This window comes from Callionymus lyra, chromosome 17 (genome assembly GCF_982586985.1).
Source record: "Callionymus lyra chromosome 17, fCalLyr1.hap1.1, whole genome shotgun sequence".
In the NCBI taxonomy this organism is placed as follows: Eukaryota; Metazoa; Chordata; class Actinopteri; order Syngnathiformes; family Callionymidae; genus Callionymus; species Callionymus lyra.
The window spans coordinates 4,996,683-5,011,721 of record NC_141834.1 but is presented as its reverse complement, the minus strand read 5'-3'; the positions used below and the strand labels follow the sequence as shown (position 1 = coordinate 5,011,721).

Below are 15,039 nucleotides of genomic sequence, written 5' to 3'. Positions count from 1 at the left end.
TCAAATCATTTTGCAATCAATTATGATCTTTTAAAAGTTTTATCACAGTTTTATAGACTGTATCTCAAGTCAATTAATTAAGTATTTATTTTTTTGTTTTTCCTATTTTTTTTAATAATATAGAATAGCAGGTCCTATGTGTTAAAATTATACGTACTTTAAATAACTACCTTTAGCAATGTACTTTTTTATTTATTTATTATTTTGTGTTTTAAATGTAGTTAAATTTTATTTTATGTAGTTAATATGTTTTAAGGGAAATTATAAAAAAAAAGGAAACAAAAAAAAAACATTAAAATATATATAACTTTTTTGGTTTGTTTGAAACAACAATTGAACGCACACACTCGCCAACACACACCCGTGAGCGAACCCCCCTGTGCGTCAGTGTCCCACTTCTGCTTGTTTAAAGATCAGTCCGTATTGTTGGGAAAATGATTTTGGCGGCGAGCGAGGTCCGCTCGCATTTCAAAGTCGTTAGTCAGCCACCAGAACAGGTGTAATTTCATCTCCTCCTCCTCCTCCATCAAGCCTCGTCCTTCTCTCCTCCTGACCCGCCGGCCTCGCCCGGCAATAATAGCACAAAGTGGGCCACGGCACATCGGCTATGTTGTTTTTCCTCCACTTTTTTTGTGTTGCGCTGTCAGACTCGCCCTGGGATGGATTACAGGCCGACCCCGGTGGAGTCCTGTCACTCACTGTACAGCCCGGAGGAAGGGTCGGAGAGAAGGAGTCAGACAGGACAAGAAAAAAAAAAAAAGAGCGCATCTATCTTATAGTACTTAAATATTGATGGCGATGTTCCACTGTGACTTCATGCTCCTTAAATAGGGCAGTGATATCATTTATAATGTGAATTTGAGACGTGGCTCACAGACATTGATTAATTGTTGTGGTTGGAAACAAGACCTCGGCGTCAGCAAAGAGATTTTAATTATGCCACATTAGAGATGCTGATTCTTCAACCTGTGATTTAGGACTTATGTGTTGCTGGCTCCCTCGACTCTTTAGGATCACCCATGAACACTGACGGATGACACCCTCTTCTTTCATGGGGCTCCAGAAGTGTGGTTCACCTAATGTTTCTGGATTGAACGGATCAGAGACGTTATCCAGAAGATTATTTAGAGCTTATAAATATCTTTGAAAATAAGTAAAATATGTCGAATTAAAGCTGCTTCATAGAAACCATATAAACTGAATGTCTTTACACACAATGAGAAGTAAATCTTGTATATCAACAAACATAAATACAGGCACACACCCTTACATATATTTATTACCTGATTAATATTTATATTTATTAAAGATAACTTAAACATGATTGAAATTGTTTGTTAACAAGTGATCCATTACAGACAATTACAAATATATATTAAAGTATACTTCAGGTTATGAAACAAGACCGAGAGTGTTAATTGTTCACTTAGGTTGCCTTTTAGGATGTTTTAGAGTTTTACATTTAGTTTCATATTGTTGTAATTACAACGCTATTACAACACAGTATCTAACATTAAAAAAACATTTTTTTTTAGAATAAGCACGCAATATCTAAATGCCAGCTATTAATTCATTTATTAATTAGTAAATGCCAATTAATGAATAATGCATGTAAGGAAATTATTTATTTATATTCTTATGTTTTAGAGTTTCGTTTTCACCTGCGTTGTACTTACGTCTTTAAAGAAAACCATACACGCAAAGTTTCGGGGAGTTGGCCGTGGACACCTGATACCCCACCACACTCGAACCCCGCCCTTCTTTTAAAGTCCTCACTTCCTGCCCGCCCCCCCCGGTCCCTGAACATCCACCGTCCACCGCGTGTCATCTGGGTTACGGTCATGCGTCCCCCCCCCCCGCCTCTGGCCGCCTGCCTGCCGAGGGCCAGCCTGCCGTCTGGGGTCCTCGGGGAATGCTGGAAAGAGACTGGGATGGGGCCAAAAGTGGTTAGCCCCCTTAATGCTACTTTTAGCCTGTTTAACTATCTCACTCCACCTGTTGTCACATACTTGTGGAGCTATGGAGAAAAGGTGATAACCGTTTTCCTGTGATGCTGTGCGGTGCAGCAACCATGATTTATTATTAGGCGGTCATTAACTATATTCTCTTAAACAGGTATGACTGACACATGCAGATGCACAGATCTGTCTTATAGAGATTCTTTAGCAACAGAACAGTGGTTATGATCAAACAGATTGAAAATAAAAATAAAAATGAAAATATTCCTTTCACAATGTTATATCAAGGTTTAAGATGTGATAAAAAAAAGAAGAAACATCTCTATTTTATTTATATAATATACAAACGTTTTTCATCAATTTTAAATCACATTTTATTTCTATCACAATTATTTTAAGGTTTATATTTCAATAAAGACTGTGACTTCTGTGTCAAATCAAATAATACAAATATGTATTAACAATTAACATGCAAATATTTACACCGTTTTTTAATTTTGGTGTTTTAACATCGGGTCGCTAGATGGCGGCAGTCGTTATGTCCTCCGCAGCTTAAAGAACAGTTTAAACTCCTGTCGGCGACTGAGGATGAGAGGATACAGTCCACTCCAGCAGCTTTTAAAGCTGATGTTTTGACATATTCTGTTTTAAAAATAAATAAAACCAGTAGCGAATACTCGGACAAGTACCTAAGTAATCAAGTACTCAGACAAAAGTACAAATATGTCCTTATTCCTGCACTATCACAATATATCGTATCATTGCCCCTGTATCGTGATGCGTATAGTATCTTGCAAAAACACGGCCCTATTAAGCATGCATGGTTTTTTTTAGAATCTGTTAGTGTACATATGTATTTGAGTTTTGAACAACTTTTTATTAAGGATAAGTGCACAGTATACTTAATTATTTGCTAATTGTAAATGTGTTATTTTGTACATTAAATGCTGTCGCAACTTTAAGGCTTGATTTAAAAATAGCAAACGATGTTTACGAGTAAAATAAAAATACTGATGGTCATTCCCCAGATTAAGAGATTTGTGATGCACAGCGAAGCGTCCATACCGGCGTACCTGCTGCAGGAATACGTGTTTCAATGGTGGACCTCACTGGGAGAGACTGAATGTATGGCAGCTGTCCCAGTCAGTGAGTGAGCGAGGGAAAGAAACCAGGAGAGCGTGCATGGACTCTGTCAGAGGAGGACCAGGGTCAGGTTGCACCCCTCTTTCACCCTCAGAGCCCCATACAGACGCAGCGACACTAACTTACATGCAGTAGCTAAATGCGAGCGCGGCCCAACCCTAACTGCACTGGCGTCATGGACCGTCATGTCACAATCTGCCCGACGACAAGGCATGTGGACGGATCGGGGCGGCGTGCGGCGCGAGAGCGAACCCCCTGGCATCGCTTCGAGCGGTACCGGCATGCTAGTTGTGGTGGAGAGAGAGCCGAAGCTTGGGTTTCATCTTAGTGTACGGTGATTCTTGTTAGATTTATGTGGAGCTGACAGCTGCTGAGAAAAGCGTCTTGCAGACTTGGAGTCACCTCACGCTGAGAGAAGATTCTCCACTTAAAACCACACGTTTACATAGACGGCATGTAATCTACTTTTTCCCCTCACTGTTTCACATCAAATCAGAGTGTTTACTTTTATAATTTGGGTCAGCAAGTTACATGGGGACATGTAGAAGATTTCCAGGCAACAGATTGTTGTTGGGTTGCTTTTGCACCAAATAAATGCTGGTATAAAGGAAAAATATGAACCCCCAAAGTGGTTAAATGGTAACAAAAGTTTGTTTTACTTGATCACTATGACGTGATCTTATTCCTATATAGTCTAGAGTCAGAAAAGCATGTGCAAGCAAGGCCGTGGACTGTTGTACCAATTTTAATTAGCAGAATGGACCCAAAATTCTAGTGGACATTTTTACATAAAACAGACAACAATTTTGGTTTAATCTTGAATTGGCTGCCATGCTTTAACAAACCAGATATTATCATGTGTTCTAATTTAATGTTTCAATGATCATTTTGGCTACTTGCATCACTGTATTTTTTTTAAAAAGAGGACCTAATTTTGTCTAATACATGTATGGTGACCAGCAAAGCGGCTTATTAAAATATCGCCAATCATTTGTTGGTGATATAATGCTGTCCATTTGTGTAGACAGTCGATATCTGATATCTGTATTTAGACCAAGAAAAGTTTAAACAGAATGAATTTTAGTTTGACTTTTTCTAGTAGAAATGACATTTGAGTACTGTGTGACACAAAAATAAATAAATAAATCGGTGATATAAATCCTCAAATCATGGCCAAAAAAATGAATCAAAGTTTGACTTTTATCACGAACAATGGATGATTTACCAGTGTTTGTGACATATACTGTACCATTATCAGTGTCTACATCTCCCAAGTCAAATGTTTCGCTTCATCCCTTGCTTCAATAGTCTCCTACAATTTGGCCAAACCCCCCTACTTTCATTATGTGTGAGATATCCTGCCCTTGTGGAGGTGGCAGTCTAGCCACATATTCGAGTACTCGCCTACCTCAAGAAATTCTACCTTGTGTCTTCAGTCTGCAATAATCTATAAAGTAACATTGTAGCAAAATCAAGCCCTTTTCTCTTACCCTCCCTTATAAATACCTAAACGAGACGCACCTATTATACACAGAAGTTCCTGCTTATCGATGACCTTGCAGACACCAGTGATCTGTTGGGGTCATAAAGGTCACGGACGGATGAAGATGACTGGAACACTTTATCGGAAAATAAATGCTGACACAACCTCCACTGTGACTGGACTTCGGTCCAGGAATCGACCTGATACTGATTTCACATAAATGTATTTGAATCCCTCTTTCTTGTAAAAAAGGGGGAGCGAGGGGACGTCGTAACGTCTTGATTCGTATTTCAGATGCTCTCCGCACTCAAGGTTCAGTTTAATCCAATATATAAGTCATGTATGAGTCTGCTGAGCAGACCAGCAAGGTGTGAGGTCAGCAGGTCATAGACGACATCGCAGCCAATCACGTAGCGTCAAAGCCCCCCAAAACAGACTGCAGAATCCATCTGGAAGAGGCAGGGAGAGCGACGTGGGCTTTCTAGAGGAACGGAGCAGACAGGAAACCACATGATATGTGTGCTTGAGTGTCTGCGAGAGTGTGTGTGTAGGTGTTTGGCTCTCTGTTATACACATACACTATGTGGTGTGGGATGGCTGAGGTCATCCAAGCGTCTCATATAGTGAGCAGGCTTGTTTCGTGGAAGTCAATCGCGAGGTTCAAGCCAGGATTCTTCCCTTTATTGATGTCTCCCTTTCATCCCGGCCAGATGCTGCATCGATAATGAAGCCACAACATGTTAATGACACTATCCAAAAAAACATCCCTCGGACTGAAGTCATCAATGGTCCCGAAATAGTCTCCCCGGCAGCCCACCTTTGTACCTCCTGCTCCCAGCGCCAAAGATTCAACAAAAAAGAGGAGCATGTTTCCTCAAATGGCTGGGAAGGAAATTAAATATCAACAATTGTGCTTTTGGTAATAAAGGGACCGGCCCAGCTGGCCCACCGTGAGAACTTCCTCTGCGGATCTGCTGTTATATTAGGTATGCTCGTCTGCTGAGAAGCACAGGAGTGTGTGAGGCCATCGCCCGTCTCACTGGCTTCAACTGATACTCATGGACTTGTTTCGTTTACTCTCGTAGACATTTTCAAACAAGGATTTGTCACTTACTTGTTGGGCATCTATAAAGGTCTAGACAGCGAGCCGGACTACAGATGAATCTTGTGTCACAGTCAGGACTCTGTATATATATATAGTCTTGGTCAAGAAAGAGCATAAGCATGAAGCTCTCCATTAACTTATCTTTCAAGTTCCTACTCTTGTCAATGGCCAAATGACAAGATTGCGTAATGCTTTTATCTGCAGGGTGTCTGGAATCTCCCTTAAAGATAATGTGAAAGACTCACGGTAGACTCACTGCTCCCCCTTCCCTCGGGGGGCGTCTGAGTGGGAGGAGACCTTGGTGCAAACCCAGGATAATCTGAAGAGACCATGTCCCCCAGTTGGCCTTGGAACACATCTATATTCTCCCAAAAGATCCGGCAGTTCTTAGGAAAAGCAAAGTTTTCTAAGCTTCTACCTAAGTTGTAATCTAAGTCTATCTAAGTGGTAAAAATGCGTAAATGGATAGAAAACATGGCTACTGAGCATACAATTAATTAAATACACTATATTAGATTTGGTGTTTTGTAAAACTGTGAGGTTATTTCGATGCTTAGGAAGATGGCTAAAGGCTAGCCAACTCCCATTGTCATTGGCATGTTCCAACATAACAGGTGTCGAAAAACAGTGGGTGAAAATTACTTTTTAAGTGTAAAGCAGCTGCTTGGAAGTGGTCTGCGCTCTCTGTGTGATTTTCGACATATACAGTTTCATACTGTATGGATTGCTAACATAAAACATCTCAAGTGGGTGTAGGTAATTATCAAAGTAGTTTCTGGATAATTATATTTTACTTGATTATTCAGTTATTAGAGTTTGAGGATGTTAAAAACAATAACCGGTTTTAGTTTATTTTCAAGATTAACTAATAGAAAACACCAGGAAAAGGTGCCACTTTTTTTAACCAAAATTACATAACTTTTGGCCAAAGTCTCTTATAAAAAACGTAATAAAAGTTTTAAAATAGAACTTTTTTTAGAATCAAAGTTCCCTCTGATGGATGTAGATATTTAATTTAGAGTTGTCTTGTGTGTATTAACTATTTATCTGTCTATCCGTCCTCTACCTTGTGCTTCTCTGCCAGCCTGCCGGTCCTCCCTTGCGTCTCCCTCGTGTCTCTCCGGGCAGAGTGATGATTCAGGTCTATTGTGAAGCAGCAATCCGATACACCGGCAGCCCGACAGCGAACGAGGGGGGAGGTGGAAGATGAAGGGTGGGACAGAGACAGTGAAGAGTATAGGAAGGAGGGGGGTACGAGGTAAAAAAAAGGGTATAATGGGTCTTCATCAGGTCCACGCAGTTTAGAGCCCCAGGTGCTTTGGCACTTCTGCTTCTCTTTCTCAGAATGTGGCCTCAGTGGTCTCTAATGTCTCCATCTCTGTCCCACCCTCGGACTGTAGCGTTAACTCTCAGGAAGTGGACTGGAGTTTGAACAGATGGCACGCACACACACACTCACCTTTGTAACATATGTGACGTTGGAAGGTATCTACCTTATGTCGCGACAAACACAAACTCACATACACAGTGTGATTTCATGAGCAGCATTATTTAACAGGCAGCTGGGAGGCATTCATCATTTAATTAAAAGCGTCTGAAAGGGATCTGAGGCCTAATGACATTAGCTTGAATTATTAATGCGGCTGCTGCTGCCATTGGCACGCACTTAGACTCAAGTTGACACGCACACACGAACATGCACACACACACACAATGTGCTGACATTTTGCCCAATATTAGGTTGAATTCAAAGTAACCTTTAAAGCCACACACTCGAAAAATATTGAGTTTGATTGTAATTATTATGGTCAGATTAGGTCAGTTGAGTGTATTAAATAATAAATAAAAATCTTAATTAATTTTATGGCATTCAACTAACCTAACACAATTGTTTGCACAAACTTTCCATAACAAATTCAATTAAACCAAACTATTTACACTTCTATATTTTATCATTTCACCAAAAACCTTTTTGCATGATCAACAAAGGTCTGCTAATGAATGGTAACTTTGAGAACAGCAAGACCTTTACAATTGAATCTAAACTAATATATATAATAATTAGTGTGTATGTGTACATGTGTCTCAACCATTATGTTTTATTGTATAGATGCAATTTTTCTCATTATTCTCTTAAATTTTTATAGTGTTTCCTGTAATTTAAATTAAATATGAATAACGTAAAGTAAAGTATCGTCAGATGTGATGTATGCTTTCATTGAATAAACTATAATAATAATAACCTCCAAAAAACAGAGAGCAAGAGAATCAGTGTTAAAAAAAAAAAAAGAGTATATATAACTACTGTATGGTGGCTTCCAATGGCAAATAGAACAATTGCAAGCTATATTTATTATTTCAAAAAAGAAAATAAAGTTTACTCAGTAAATATATTGAGAGACACAAATATAGTTGTGGGCATTTTACAGTCATCGATCAGCATCTCTATTATTCTGGGAAGCGAGAGAAAATCTGGATCTTCTGTATCATTTCCGAAACCCTCACAACCACAGGAAGACCGAAAGACTTTTTTAAGCTAAATCACAAACTGTGTCCAACCACTGCAGTGGATTTATGTTGTGACAATATTGCCTCTTTATATTTCCTAAATGTACATTTAAAAAAAAAAAAAAGTTTTGAGACATTAGTGTAGCTGGGTTGTACCTGTGGTTCAGGTGTGCCTAAGGTGGGGGTTGGATAATGGGGAGCAGTAAGGGTGTATCTGAAAAATGAAGGGAGTAGTTGTGTTGTCAGAGAAGGATGGAGGCGGTGGGGGCAGGTCAAGGTTGGGTGGTGTTGTGTTTCGGCTCACAAGGCAGCTAAAGCCTGTTTCACGCTACTTCCTCTACTTTCTATATGTTTATACCTTGTTAATACTCTCACCATAGACACACTTTATGTCAGACAGCATCACACTGAAATAATTAATGCAAGAATATTGAATTGAATTGCAAGAATGTCCAATTTCCAACAGTTTCTGCATTTGTGTGTTAATTAATTCTGCGTTATTAAGTTGATTTTTGAGTGTGTACACATTTATCAGATGACTTATAAAGCTATGGTGCCTAACTTATTATCGGTCATAATAACAAGTAGAAAAAAAAGGTTGACTTGACATGTTTATCTCTTTTGCAAACTATCAAATACTTTATAAGACATATTACTCTTTAAAAAGTTAAAATTTTGACCAGTACCTGCCAATTAAATATCTAGGTGAATTCATATTTTCAGTATTTTCCTTATGAAAACGCCATGTATGTGCTGAACATACTTTGTGTTCCAAGTGCCATATTTAAATTAAATCAAATTGAGTGTTTTCCAAAAATGTTTGCCAATAAATTTTAGGAAAGTTGCCTCTCTGTTGACTTATCTGGTAGTTTGGATGCGTTCGGTAATAAAACATATAAAGTTTGTTAAACATGGGAAAGGAGAAAAGGACTATCTAAGGCAAAAGTGCTAAAAGTGTTGCTGTAGATCTGCTAATTCAATTAAAAGTTATGAATTTAATTGATATCTCATATTTTGAATTCATCACAAGCCTGTATTGTTAAACATTAACGTACCACTGATACATTTATGAATTCAAATTGCATAGAAAAGCAGCAGATTATTTTAGTCATTAATATCCAATGAAGACTGGAATTACAAGCTAATTTTAGTATGAGTTCATGCGAACAATTCAACAGGAACTATTCATACCTAAAGTGGGTTTATTTATCACTGTAACAGATCAATGAACAACCAAAGACAAAACCACAATATCTGTTACAAAAGAATGGGCATTGTTGTAGGTTTGGGCTTTTATTTAAACATGTTTTGGTTTAATTTGGCAGAATTACAATAGTAAATATTGTATCTGCTTATGACCTTTGCTGTAGTATGCAATTTGAAGAGATTGCAATTAATCATTTTGGAGGAAGAAAGTAGAAACTTCATTTTGCACAATTTTGTATTTGTGTAATCGATTTTCATAGAGCGCTGACTTCCAAATACCTATTTTGTGTGTTTATATTCTCATTATACTTGACTGAAAGACTTCTCAATAGCTTATGGTGGCCATGTCCAACAGGTCCATCCAAACCTTTATTCTTGTCCTTACAGTGTCTCTTCCAACATGATGAGACATACTTTAGAATGACCAAAATGTTGAATATGTGTATTCTGTGCTTCATGCAAACATCTACATTTATTTATTTGTTCAGAAGAACCAATAAAGGATCTAGATTAAATAAATAGGTACTTTTTGAAATTTGCTTTTATAACATAAACTTGATTTACATTTCTTTATTCATTAAGTATTTTTTTATTATCTTATCATTAATTATTAGTTAGTATTGTGTGAATCTGAGTGATACATTTCAATCCTTGTCATTTTCCTCTTCTGAGAAAATGGATTGATCGTATGTGCGAGCATGTGCCTGCATGTGTGTGTCCGCATGGAGTGTGTGCGACCGCTGGTCAGCCATAGACTGGTTTAGGTTTCGCCCAGTTGTTTTTTAATCACGCTCATCAGATTAGTTGAGGGGGGGGGGGCAGTTGAGGCCAAATGCTTCACAATTAACAGCACAGAACACACACAGACACACACACACATCCATCACTGACTTTTCATTTGCGTCCACTGAGTAAAGCTGCCTTAAATCATGTCCATGAAGTGATCTTTGGTGGAGACAATGAGGAGCCACTGAGAGTGGCAGAGCTGAAGACCACCAGGGTGGTCGGAGGGATGACCAGCCACCGTCGCCGTTCTTCTCTGCTGGTCCGACTCCCTCCTTGTGTGAAGTCACTCACGACTGCACAAACAACACACACAGCTATAACTCCAAGGAAAAGTTGTTCTTTGCTTTGTTCAATAGATGGTTGAGTGCATAGCTACACGAAGAAGATTCTTCTGGGGATATCAATTTGAAGATGTGCTCTCCAACAACGTATGGAACACTCAACCTATAATGCCCAGAAATACCTCAGTGTAATCTTTTTAGATCACAGGTGTGATTCAAGCCTAGGTTTTGAACTTTGGTTTTGACTATAACTGGTCCTTTGCTTGGGATTTTTATGTTCTCCCCTTGGCTTTCCTCTAGGGTAGAAAGTCAATCGTTGTCACCATGTTGTAGTTGTGACTCTAAGAAGGCAGCAGTAGGAGGATTTGATACTCCCAGTTTACGACATATTGGTAAATATAAAGGTTATTCGGCCTGCGACCAAGAGTTGTAAAAGATTTTGGCCTCTTTTGTGATGGAATTTGGCCTCCTGGATGAACTGACTTGAAGACCGGAGATGACCTTATCTCTAATGGAGCTTTTCCATTTAATGGTTTTAACCCTTCTCAACTTGACTGTGTGGTACTTTACTTTTGTGTGTTTCCACTGGCCTTGCTACCTACTAGCGGTGGACATCATAGCATATCAACTTGAAACTAGTAGGCAATGCTGTACTTACCAGACACAAAAATAACTTTTCGGGGGCCGACCTACCGTACATCTCGCATCGTCTTTTTTAAAATGGTGATTTTGTTTTTTGTCTTGGGATCCTAGATGTCAGCATTCATTATTTTCTCCACAGCTAAAGGCGATGACTGAGGACAAGCAGATACAGTCGACTCCAACAGCTTTTATTTGTTTGGACATATTTTGGTTATAACACAAATGAAAGTGACGACTTTCTGAAGTAAATTTGTAAAAACCAGGGACAACGTCAGTGAATGGCAGTCAGTCTACGTTATTTTTTAGTACTGGCTTGACAGAGCAGGAACTAAAAAAAAGAAACTTCTTCGCAGTATCATGCTGGTGGAAACGCATTAAAAGCTGGTAGATTCAAGTTGAGTCAAGTAGAGTAGGGTTAGTGGAAAAGGGCCATAAGGGAGCGTCCCGGTACTCTACGGTTTATTCCTAATACTTGATCTTTCAGTCTACAACCTCGATCAACCTTTAAATCCAAAGCCTTGCCTCTTGGCCAAATTCTTTCTTTACCATATTTTGTGCCTATTAATCATTTAAAATGACTTTTATAGATGCAGGAAATTACAAATTACCATTTAAAAAAAAAACCTTTCCACCTTCCGAATATGAAAATTAATATCCAATCATTATTTTAATGTGTTTTAAAGACCATAGATCATTGAATCCTTGTGTCATGGAATGTCTATTGTGGCAAAGAAGGAAGTAGACGAGGGTCGATCTCAGAGGAAACAGGAGATTCAATGTTTTTTCCTCTATTGTGAGGATACTGTGTTCGCAAGACAGATTTGTCACTTCGCAGTCTTGTCCTGGAGCGTTTTCTTTCCGTGGTGATTATGTTGTTTTTCTCGTGAGGACACTTCCTAAATGCCACACCGTTCTCTCGTCTTACAGCTCGGCCATTGTCTCATGGGGCTCGGTCCTCTGCGCGACAATTTTAGCGGTTATTTTGTCTCCCTTCCTGTCCCGCCGCTGTCTCCCGAACAAAGAGGCAAATATCTGATCCCTCAGGTGCAGAAACTGTTTGAGAAAAAAGATTATCTCGCTGGAAACATCAGCAACATGAAGCAGCGTTTGGGCGAGATTCATAAGAGAAGTTAGACAGAGAGAGAGGGAGGGATGTTTCTGGATGTTGAAAGGCATCCACCTCTCCTCTGCGCCACCATTCACTCTGTTCTTTTCTTTCACTCACTCGCTTCTATTTTTCCTTTTATAGCTTCCTACTACACCTGAAAAGAGGGCATTTTGGAGGCATAAAGAGAGGGATAGTTTTACACCTCCCCAGGCTGGGGTAACTGAGGGGGAAGGTGGTGTGTTGAGGGAGGGGAGGAGGGAATGAGGCTACACACAATGTATTTTACATGAAAGGAAGGAGGATAGAGTTACCTCGGTGATAACCACTCATACAATTGGAGGGAAGGGTGTGTGTGTTTGTGCGTGTATGTCGACGTATGTGTGATCATGGTGTGTGAATATGTAGGAATAAAGTGGAATGTTGAGCAGCGCCTTCCAATGGTTCGGTTTTTATGCTACCTTTCAATGACAAAATAACTGTAACAGCAGTAGATATTTTTTGGTTTAGTTACACATGCATCATTGGATATTTTGTATTGAGTAATAGCGTCTTACATTTTTTCGCAATTGGATAAGATTTTGTCGATGCATGACTGCACATAAGATAAGAGTATTTTTATTAATTGTATATTCAATCAACAAAAACTGTTTCCCAAAAATACTTTTTAAAAAGCATTTTTTATTTAGGTATTTATTTAAAAAAAAGTTTTCTAATCAAATTTTTGAAAGTCTTAAAAATGTGAAAGCCTGACAGTTAAGATTTTATGTTGGTTTTGAATCACACGTCTCGATTCTAGTTCATGTAGCATCATCGGGAAGAGGCCTTTGCTTTGGGCAACATGGGAAGTTGTAAATTGGTTGATAATTGCTTGTCCAACCGACTTCTTAGCAGAAAATAGTACCAGACAAGGAGTACTAGGCATAGTGTATTTAGTGAAAAACATTTTTTGAATCATGCTTGAATCAATCATTGAACTGTCTTTTTGAAGCTGAAGGACGCCTGTAAACAAAAACAGAACCTTTGGTATGTTTGTTTCAATCTCATCTTTTTCTTTACGTAAGTTGCAGTTTGTACGTTTTTAAACAATCATACACTGTTTTTTATACATCAAACAAGACCAACATATATATTGGTAATTAATGTCGATCTTTAAATATAAATAATTGATCGATCAAAACCAAAGATGTGGGGCACGATTCCAAATCTCTGTTTTATGAGGTCTTGTTTTGAGCTTTAATTAAAACATAATTCAATAATTTTTCAACTTAAAAAAACAGTGTACAATACTGCTAAAAAATGGCATCAAAAAGTATTTGTGTGAGATGATTTGGGTATCGTACAAGTTTCATCTAATACCAAAGTGCAAAACCAGTACGGTACCAATGCTTACACGCTGCCCAAATATTTTAAATATTTTTAAATAATAAAATAACTTTGAATGTATTTATTTAGTTATACCCTTCATCTGAGTTACATCCTCTCAACATTATTTAGTGATGAAATGTTGTCAATTTAAAAAGACAGAGTTACTGTTCTGTCAGTGTTATTTTGGGGCTTAATCGTGGTGTGAATGTGGGGCTTGCGTATTCACTATATTTTCATTTGGATGTTTTGAATGCGTTTTAGACTGAATGTTTTATCAGGGAAGATGACATTTGTGCTTTCTGTGTTGGTAAGTTGCCTCTTGTGCCACTTCCACTTTTTTTCAAATAAAGATTTTATGACTCTAAAATCATGACTCTGTTTATATTTGAAAGACCTTTTCGCCTTTAACTTGTGAAAGTAAAATAAATATGGCCAGATTTCTGACCAAACAACAACAACAAAAGCAGCACTGGTGTCACACGGCACAAGATAAATGTCTGTCGTTCCACTTGAAGAAGTTCTGAGAAGCCTCTTCAAAAAGAACGCAGCACATAAAACACTCCTCATGTCAACAACACACATTTAGCAGCTAAAATACTGCTCACTTTGTTTGTCTACCTCAGAGCTACGATACGCTCCTGCTTCGCTACTGTTTTTGCTCTCTCTTGAATGCATATTTGGGGACACCTCCCCTCCTCCCGTCTCTGCTTGCAGTGAAAATATTTCATGAGGGGTGTTTTCGGGTGACCCCCATTCCCTTCCCTCGCTCCAACACTCCTTGTGACGGGGTCCTGCTTTGCTAATAATAAAATGCTTGAGTTGTCAAGCGCCTCGGCAACACCCCGATCTTTTCTGACAGAAAAGGCTTCCACAAACACTTTTCAAACGCCTCCGACATGCACATAAACGTGCACGAGAATGTGCACAGAGATTTTACTAGATGAACCTTTGACACACGAAACTGTCGTAAAAAAAAGATTTTCATGATACCCTATCGATGTACAACAGTACTGTATCGTTTAGAAAAAATAAAAAATCGGATTTTAATTTAATATAGTTGTTTTATGGCTATATTTCAATAGAAGTGGGTATAAATTTAGACACACATTTGTTATTTATAATCAACATGCAAATAATCACATTGCTTATTTATTTTTGAGTTGCAATCAAACTTTGAGCCACTAGATGGCAGCATTCATTAAGTCCTCTTGAAGTAAATGCCTTGAGATCTCAGCGATGACTGAGGACAAGAGGATACAGCGGACTCCTTTTCTGAGACTCCTGTGTTTGTCTCGGTGTTGTCTTGACCTTTTAAGCTTATATTTTATTGAGTATTGTATTGATTGTTTAGGTTCTTTGTGACCCTGGTCTGGAAAAGCGCTCTAAAAATATTTTACTTACTTAAAGAAATGACTTACTTACTTACTTACACCATCATGTTGTCTATAAAGTCT

General features: G+C 38.5%; 1 protein-coding gene across 4 annotated transcripts in view; it reads left to right on the top strand.

The window, feature by feature from the left end:
* Positions 1–15,039, top strand: part of eya4 (EYA transcriptional coactivator and phosphatase 4) — a 54,396-nt gene that overhangs the window by 5,172 nt on the left and 34,185 nt on the right. The window lies entirely within an intron of this gene.